This window comes from Mesoplodon densirostris, chromosome 7 (genome assembly GCF_025265405.1).
Source record: "Mesoplodon densirostris isolate mMesDen1 chromosome 7, mMesDen1 primary haplotype, whole genome shotgun sequence".
In the NCBI taxonomy this organism is placed as follows: Eukaryota; Metazoa; Chordata; class Mammalia; order Artiodactyla; family Ziphiidae; genus Mesoplodon; species Mesoplodon densirostris.
Window position 1 is genome coordinate 106,003,946 of NC_082667.1, and position 10,148 is coordinate 106,014,093.

Genomic DNA, 10,148 nt, shown 5'->3' on the forward strand with positions numbered 1-10,148 from the left:
AGCAGACAAGCCTCTCGGGCTGGTGAGTGCTGGTCGCACCGATCCTCTGTGCGGGAATCTCTTCTCTTTGCCCTCCGCACCCCTGTTGCTATGCTCTTCGTCACTCCGAAGCTTCCCCCCCGGCTACCCGCTCTCTCGACCAGTGAAGGGGCTTCCTAGTGTGTGGAAACATTTCCTCCTTCACAGCTCCCTCCCACTGGTGCAGGTCCCGTCCCTATTCTTTTGTCTTTGTTTTTTCTTTTGCCCTACCCAGGTACAGCTTCTTGCCTTTAGGGAGGTCTGAGGTCTCCTGCCAGCGTTCAGTAGGTGTTCTATAGGAGTTTTTCCACATGTAGATGTATTTCTGATGTATTTGTGGGGAGGAAGGTGATCTCCACGTCTTACTCTTCCACCCTCCTGAAGGTCTCCCCATCAGTGTCCGGGGTGTTATATTTTTAAAAAGAGAACCAGCTTATAGTCAGCCAGTTTGCAGAGCCACAGCTCTGTACCACACTGCTCCAGACCCTTTGAAGGGACTCAGACAGGACCCTGACACAAGTGGTGCATGAAGGCAGGGAATGGAGTCAGAAACAGCCTTTTCTTCAGGATGAAATGTGTCTAATTGGCTGAGCTTGTGTTGGATCAGTCATCACCTACCAGAGCTAAAGTGTCAGCTTAGAAAGCCCCCAATTAGAAGAGAAGAACCTTGATGTACCTCTTCTGGGTGATGTGCTCTTATGTTGTTGGAGCGAGTGATGCAATGCCAGGTGGTGCAGTGAGACTTAGTGGAACCAGCATCAGAATCTGAAGAAGAGTCAAGATGGTGCCATAGTTGTTGGTGGGAATGGAAGTGTGCAGCCACAGTGGAAACTGTATGAAGACCGCTCAAAAATTAGAATTAGAACTGCCATATGATCCAGCAATCCCACATCTGGGCATTTATCTGAAGGAAGCAAAATCACTATCTCAGAAAGATATCTGCACTCCCATGTTCAACTGCAGCATTATTTACAACAGCTAAAACATGGAAATGACCTGTGTCCATCGATGGAAGTATGAGTAAAGAAAATGTCATCTATACACAATAGAATATTATTGTTGAAACCTCAATTTCATCATTTGTGAATTGGGATTTTGAGGCTTTGATCAGATAATTTATGTGAAATGGTTTGCAAATGTAAATGTTCTCTCTAAATACTGTATAAGGGAAAATATAGCTTCCTTTGCTAAGGTCTTGCTCTGTGCTAGGAACTAGGCATATATTACCTGTAATCCACACTAGGATGTTTTGAAATAGTTATCATTAACCCCATTGTATAGATGAGGAAATTGAGATTCACAGAGATTTAGAACCTGTTCAAGGCCACACAGCAGGTAGGCAGTGGAGCTAGGAGTTGTGTATTAAGGGTATGTCTACACTGCCTCTTGGCCTGTTTTTTTTTCTTTTTTGAAAATTGAAGTATATTTTTTTATAAGTTACATATAATAAAATTCATTTTTTCTAACTACACAATTAAATGACTTCAGTAAACGTGTAGAGTTATACATCCATTACCACAATTTAGTCTTAATATAAAAATTGAAATATAATTGACTTACAATATTATATTATTTTCAGGTGTACAACATAGTGATTTGATATTTTAATGCAATATGAAATAATCACTATAATAATTCTAGTTTCCATCTGGCCTGGTTTCTAAATGACAACATCCCTCTGAATTTTGGAGTCAGAGGATTACTTACATTCTTTGAATATTGGTCAGAAACAAATTTTTCACAAGGTTACGTATTTTAGACAATATCATCTAAAATGAAAGCCCACTGAAATATTTAGCAGGGTATGGAAACTCTATGTCAGATCTTTGCCTTCCTCCAACATTGAGTAGGAAATCCCAAAGCTTCTTCTGAGCCAGAAACACTTTCAGGCAGCTTTATATAGGAGGAATACTGGATCCAACATCACAGGACCAGTTTGTGTACCAGCTCTGTTATTGCCCTAACTTCTGAGATTCAGTCTTCTAGTCTGTAAAATGGTTATAGTCGTCTTTCTTGTAGCAGAGATGTTACAGGGTTCAAATTAGAAAATTTAGTGAAAGCGCCTGGCAGCTATATATCTATACATATCTATCTATCTATCTATCTATCTATCTATCTATCTATCTATCTATCTTTAAACTTTGAAAAAATTTTCCTGCATAGGAGAGCAGAAGATTCTCCTCTATCATCTTATTCCAAGTTCTCAAATCTCTAGCTGCCGTATAATTTTTCATTGTCCTGTGTTAACTACCCAAAAGCAGTTTTCCCCAACAGTGTGTGCAAGTAATAAGATGACAGATTCAGCCTTTTCTTGGCAGAGAGTACAGTCTTTTTTCTTTCTTTTGTTGATTATACATCCACCCTCCACTCTAATTATGAAAGTTACACATATTCACAACAGAGGATTAAGAAAAGTAATTCTACAACCCAACAATGTCTAGTGGGTCAAGTTTTTGCTGCATTTCCTCTAGGCTCTGTTTTATGTTGTTTCAGTCTGCTTGGGCTGCATAACAAAATATCACAGATTAGGTGGCTTAAAAACTTACAGAAATTTAGGGCTTCCATGGTGGCGCAGCGGTTGAGAGTCCGCCTGCCGATGCAGGGGACACGGGTTCGTGCCCCGATCCCGGAAGATCCCACATGCCGCGGAGCGGCTGGGCCCGCGAGCCATGGCCGCGGAGCCTGTGTGTCCGGAGCCTGTGCTCCGCAACGGGAGAGGCCACAGCAGTGAGAGGCCCGCGTACAGCAAAAAAAAAAAAAAAAAAAAAAAAACTTACAGAAATTTAATTTTTCACAGCTCTGGAGGCTTGGAAGCCCAAGATCAAGGTGCCAGTAGGATTGATGTCTGGGGAGAACTCTCCCCTTGGGTTGCAGATGGCCACATTCTTGCTGTCCTCACATGGTCTTTCCTTGACGCTGCCTGCCTGCCTGTGCACAGAAGGTGGGGGGATGGAGAGAGAGAGAGTTAGGTTTCTGGTGTCTCTTCTTATAAGGCACTGATCCTATTGGATCTGAGCCCTACCCTTATGACTTCATTTAACCTTAATTACTTTTTTAGAGACCCCATCTTCAAATACAGCCACACTGGGGTTTAGGTCTTTCACGTGTGAATTTTTCAGGACACAAACATTCAGTCCATAACATATATCATGCACCTATGTATATATGATATCTAAAATAATTATGGTATGTAATATATATGTAATACTCAATACCATTCTCTAACTGTTAACATCATGTCCTGATTTTTCTCATGCCATTAAAATTCTTAGAAAAACTTCCTATCAAATGCTTAATAGAAGTACCATAATATTATTTTTCATCATACCTCTGTTGTTGAGTTTTAAATTAATTCAAATGTAAATAACATTTTATACATAAATCTGTATATATCTGATTATTTACTTTTAATTTTGTTTCTTTGAGGTATTTAATATAGGAAACTTTTTAAGTTGCTAAGTTTTTTCACCTAATTATTTTTGTTATTAATTCCTACTTTTATTTTGTTGTCAGAGAATATTGCTTACAACACAATGCATACATTTAGGAACTTATTGAAGATTTCTTTGTAGTTCAGTATCAACTTTATAAATGTTTCATGGGCACATGAAAGGAAGGTGTATTTGGTGATTGACGGGTAAATTGTTTGATGTATTTCTATTAATCCCATTCTATTAATTTTATTATTCAAATCCTCTGTGTCTTTACTTATTTTTCTTTTTTAATCTATCAAGAAATAGTTGATGTTTAAGTATTCACAATTATGGTGTTTATCAATTTTCCTGTGTTTCCAACAATTTTTGCTTTTTATAGTTTGATGCTGAATTATTTGATACATAAAAGCTTATGACTCGGGCTTCCCTGGTGGTGCAGTGGTTGAGAATCCGCCTGCCAATGCAGGGGACACGGGTTCGTGCCCCGGTCCGGGAAGATCCCACATGCCGCAGAGCGGCTGGGTCCATGAGCCATGGCTGCTGGGCCTGTGCTCCGCAATGGGAGAGGCCACAACGGTGAGAGGCCCGCATACCGCAAAACAAAACAAAACAAAACAACAAAAAAAACCTTATGACTCATATTTTCATTGTGGATTATAACTTTTATAAATATTAAGTGACATTTTATATTTTGTGGTTTGCATTTGTTTGACCCATTCTATGTTTCTTTTACTCTCCTTTCTTGCATTTGTTTGGATTTATGGAATGTTTTTTTAAAAATAACTTTAATTTTTCTTTCAGCCAGCTTCGAAATATTTACTCTATTTCTTTTCATTTGGTAGTTTCTGAGAAATCACTATATGTGTACTTCATTTATCAAAGTCTGAAGTTAATTGGTATCTTTCCTTTCCTTCTGATAATATAAGAACCTTAGACCTTTTCACCAGCTCCCTGGCTTATATATTATTATTGTCATATATTTTAACTCTTTATTTATTTATCCCTTGAGACATTTAATACTATTGTTTTATAAAGTCAATATCTAGATTTACCCATATTCTCTATGTTTTGAGTTCTTCATTTCTTCTTTAATCACCATCCTTTTATCTGGGATTACTTTCTACCTGAAGTACATCTCATGAATTTCCTTTGGTTAAGGTAGTCCTTTTATCTGGGATTACTTTCTACCTGAAGTACATTTTGTGAATTTCCTTTGGTTAAGGTCTGCTCATGGTGAATTCTCAGTAACTGTTGGTCTGAAACTGTCTTTATTTAACCCTTATTTTTGAAAGATATTTATTTATTTGCCAAGAATAGATTTCTAGATGGGCATTTGCTTCCTTTCAGTACATTGAAGATTCTGTTTTGAGTTTTGGGTGCCACTGTTGCTGTTGAAAAGTTGATTATCAGAGTGACTGTTGCTCCTTTGAAGTAATTGATCTTTTAGGATTAAAAACATTTTGTTTTTCCTCTCATATTCCTCTATTTATCTATGTTGGGACTAGGTATGGATTTCTTTTTATTCATCCTTCTTAATATTTGTTTGGCTCCTTAAATTTGTGTATTGGTGTCTTTCATTATTCTGGAAAATTCTTAGCCATTATCATTTCAAATATTGCCACTCTCCTATTCTTTCTCCCTTTTCTTGCTGAAACTTTGTTTTGTATTCTGAATTATTTCTTCTGCCCTGTCTAGCTCACTAATTCTCTATCTAGTTCACTAATTCTCTATCTATCTATATAAACAATGCTCATCCATTGTTTTTATCCTAAGAAGCTCCTAGACATTCTTTTTACTTTAAAATACATATGCTATAATTTTTATAGCTTCCTTGTGAGAGTTATTGTAGATATTTAAAAACAGGTCTTTTATTTCTTAAACACAGTAAGGATAATTGAATTTTAATCTAGCCTGATAATCCCAGTGTCTGAAGTTTTTGTGGATCTCCGCTCTTTGTTGTTTCTGTTGGTTTTCACTCTTTTTACTTTATCTGTTCTATAATTTTTGACTGTATGAATGTCATTGCCCTCAATTTTCAGAGATTTTTATAGATTGTTTAAAACATAGTATGAAGGTGTGTTCTTCAGCTAGGATTTCTTTTTACTTCTGCTGCACACCTAGGGGAACTACCAATCTAGAACTGCTTTAAATTAAATTTATGCCCTGAGGTGCTTTTCCCCCCAATGAATTTATGTGAATTTCAGCTACAAATCTTCTCAAGAGCTGCTTTGATTTGTAACATAGAATGGGTCAAAACTTACTCAGGTAAGTTTTTATTTTTACTTTTTCCCCTCTTCTGACCAGTGCCAGAACAACTTTCCTACTAGTAGTCTTGGGTGGTACTTGTGAGAGGTGAGAACAGAAGGACAATTTTACTTCTAATTCACCCTTATTGTGAAGATGTAGTCTTTTAGGATCCCAGCTTTATGTGGGGAGAGTTGCTGGAAAAATGTTGCAGTTACACCTGACCCTTTTGTCTAGTTCAGGCACTGACATTTTATGTCAAAAGTGGAGCTCATGTTTGCAGAGATAAATACCCTCAGAACAAAGATTGCTTTATTGTCCTATTTTCCTGGCTGTGTTTCCAATCTCACTTGCACTTTGGTCTAGTAATTCCTTGGTATGCTATTAGAACTCCTCTGCTTTTAAAGAGATTTAATAAATACCTTTCTGGAATTTTTTATTGTTTCCAGCAGGAGTGTTGGTTCAAATTTTTAGCCCATCATAATCTTATAAATGGAAGTCAATATATATATTTTGAGGATAAAAATAGCAAACAAAATAATATTTTTTGACTATATACATATAGGATAAAAAACTTGACATAAATATTTTACTTTTTTCCACCATCACTATTCTTTTCTCCTCTTCCTTCCCCACTTTCCCTCTGTTTTAATATAAATTGGAGTTTTATTATACAGAATATTAATTATAAAATATTTAAAATTTTACATTATATGTCTTCTCTTTCAAAAATTATTTGACATTTGTATTTAGTTTACAATAATATTTACAGCAATTATTTAGATTTATATTTAGTGGACTTCAGTAGTCAGCAAATAACTTTCCCCATTCTTAACTCAGTTATATAGCTTTTAAAAAATATTGAATAGGGCTTCCCTGGTGGCGCAGTGGTTGAGAGTCCGCCTGCTGATGCAGGGGACACGGGTTCGTGCCCTGGTCCAGGAAGATCCCACATGCCGCGGAGCGGCTAGGCTTGTGAGCCATGGCTGCTGAGCCTGCACGTCCGGAGCAAAAGAAAAAAAAAAAAATATATATATAGAATAGACTCTATTTTAGAGAGGTTTTAGTTTACAACAAAGTTGAGGGAAAGGTACAGAGATTTCTCATATACACTGTCCCCACTCATGCCTCCCTCCTTTTAAACATCTCCCCCCTAGAGTAGTACAGTTGTTGCAATTGATGAAGCTACCTTTACACATCATTATCAACCACAGACCACGGTTTATATCAGGGTTCACTCTTGGTGTTGTACATTGCATTGGTTTGGACAAATGTATAATGACATGTATCCACAACTATAGTATCATACAGATCGTTTTCACTACCCTAAAAATCCTTTGTGCTACACCAGTTCCTCCCTCTTTCTCCCCTAACCTCTGGCAACCACTCTTTTTTTTACTGTCTCCATACTTTTGCCTTTTCCAGAATGTCATGTACTTGGAATCGTACTGTATGTAGCCTTTTCAGATTGGCTTCTTTCACTCAGTAATATACATTTGAGGTTTTCCCATGTCTTTTCATGGCTTAATAGCTCATTTCTTTTTAGTGCTGAATCATATGCCATTGTCTGGATGTACTACAGTTTTTAATCCATTCACTTACTGAAAGAACATCTCAGTTGCTTCTAAGTTTTGGCAATTATTAACAAAGCTGCTATAAACATGTGTGCAGGTTTTTTTATGGAAATATGTTTTTTCAACTCCTTTGGGTAAATATCAAAGAGTGTGATTGCTGGACCATATGCTAAGAGTATATTTAGTTTTGTAAGAAACTGTCCAACTGTCTTCCAGTGTGGCTGTACCATTCTGCATTCTCACTACCAATAAATGAGATTCCCTGTTGTTCCACATCCTCGCCAGCCTTTGTTGTCTGTGTTCTGGATTTTGGCCATTCTGATAGGTGTGTCTAGTGGTATTCTGCATTTCCATGATGACATGTGTTATGGAGCATCTTTTCATGTACTTATTTGCCATCTGAATATCTTCTTGGGTGAAGTTTTTGGCCATTTTTAAATGAAGCTGTTTCTTGTGTCGAGCTTTAGAGTTCTTTGTATATTTTGGATGTGTCCTTTGACAGATGTGTCTTTTGCAGATATTTTCTCCCAGTCTGTGGCTTGTCTTCTCATTCTCTTGACATTGTCTTTTGTAGAGCAGAAGTTTAATTTTAATGTAGTCCAGCTTATCAATTGTTTCTTTTATGGATCATGCCTTTGGTGTTTTATCTAGAGTCATTGACATACCCGAGGTCATCTAGGTTTTCTTCTATGTTATCTTCTAGGAGTTTTATAGTTTTGCATTTTACATTTAGGTCAATGGTCCATTTTGAGTTAATTTCTGTGAAAGGTATAAGGTCTGTGTCTAGATTCATATTCTTGTATGTGGATGTCCAGTTGTTCCAGCACCATTTGTTGAAAAGACTAAATACGCTCCATTGTATTGTCTTTGCTCCTTTGTTAAAGATCAATTGACTATATTTATGTGGGTCTAGTTTTGAGTTCTCTATTCTGTTCTATTGATCTATTTTCTATTCTTTTGCCAATACTACACTGTCTTGATTATTGTAGCTTTATAGTAAGTGTTGAGGTTGGGTAGTGTTCGTTCCTCTACTTTGTTCTTTTCCCTAATATTGTGTTGGCTATTCTGGGTCATTTTTCTCTCCATATAAACTTTAGAATCAAAATAACTTGCCGGGATTTTGGTCGGGATTGCATTGAATCTATAGATCAAGTTAGGAAGAAATGACATCTTGACAATATTGAGTTCAGTCTTCCTATCCATGAACATGGAATATGTCTCCATTTATTTAGTCCTCCTTTGATTTTTTTCATCAGAATTTTAGTGTTTTCCTAATACAGTTCTTGTACATATTTAGTTAGAGCTATACCTAAGTATTTAATTTTTGTAGGGTGTCAATGTACATGATATTGTGCTTTGAATTTCAGATTCCACCTGTTCATATGCTGGTATATAGGAAAACAATTGACTTTTGTATATTAATTTTGTATCCTGCCACCTTTTGATTTTATATTTAGGGACAAATGAAGGAAGGTCTAGGTTAGGACTTCCAACCACACAGTAGTTTAAATGAGAAATCCTTCTTCCTTATTTCCTTACTCCCTTTCTCTCTTTCTTTAAATCTAACAGGAAGTGAGGATGATTTATCATAAAAAGAGGAACATGATTTACTCAGCTCTTTCTGCAATTGATGTAAAACAAACAAACAAACCAAAACCAAAACCAAAACCAAAACCAAAACCCTACCATGTTAAGATAACACAGTGCTGGGTAAGGAGGCTTGAGCTGGAAGTTTGGAGCTTCAATTCCTGGCCCCTGCTCCACATGGACTTGCAGGAAAGACATGTGTGGCAATGATGAGGGTAACATTCAGCCCTGAATTACCTCTTCTTTGTAAAGTTTGGTGATCCCACTGCCTGAGGGCAGATCCCACTTCTAGGGTCTCTGCCTGAGGGCAGAGCAGGCTGTAATTGAAGTCTCAGAAGCATGAAGACATTTAGTGGAAGATTAACTCAGGAGAGCACTGTATTTGTAGAAGGAACAAGGCAACTGGCCTGGGGGTGGGGGCAGTGATGGGCCTCTGGCTCCCCACCACTGAGTGGGAACCAGGTAGCAGCTATCTGCTTCGTCCTCATAGGGCTGGACTCTGCCTTAACCCCAAAGACAAACACATTCCCCACAGCGACACTGTGCCCCAGCTCACAGGTGAGGAGGGGATGCATCCACTGGAGGACTGATGTGTCCCATCTCTTCAGGGAGTCATCAGTTGTCTTCTGGGGCTGGGCTGTCTGCTGGTTCCTCTATCTGAAAAATAACCAGTGACTGCATGAATGGGTGGATGAATGGGTGAGGGTTTATGGAGGCCACCGAGGTCCCTGTGAGTCTTGGTGGATACTGTCATTACATGAGCAGCCCCCTCCCTGCCTGCTACTCAGTCTGGGTCGTCAGGCTATCCAGGGCTCCTTGGGCAGTAATCGGGCCTTTGTCCCTGTATCTGCTTCCTCTGGAGCAGCAGGGGACAACCTCTCTCCATTCTGGGGTAGGAGGCAGGTATTGAGTGCCTGGAAAAGCAGATGGCTGGATTTTGTTTCATGCACAGACCAAAGAAAGCAGAGAGAAATTAGGGGAAGCTGTTGTTTGTACCTTAGCTACCATCTCTATACCAGGCTTAGGGTTTCTCATGATAAACCTTGACATTAACAAGATTGGTTCCCTGATGCACAGACTCACATATGTCCACAGAGATTTCTGGTGAGATGAGAGTTACATGGCACAGGCCAGAACTTCTTTCTGTAGCTGGGTCCTCTGGGAGCCTGGGTCTCCCCTCTGCTTCTCCCAGGAGCACAGAGGCAGCTGGAGCAGGCCTCATCTGATACCCTCCTACCTGGTACCCAGTGCAGCACAGAAGGTCCTGTAGTGGCCTGGGCAGGGCTGCCAG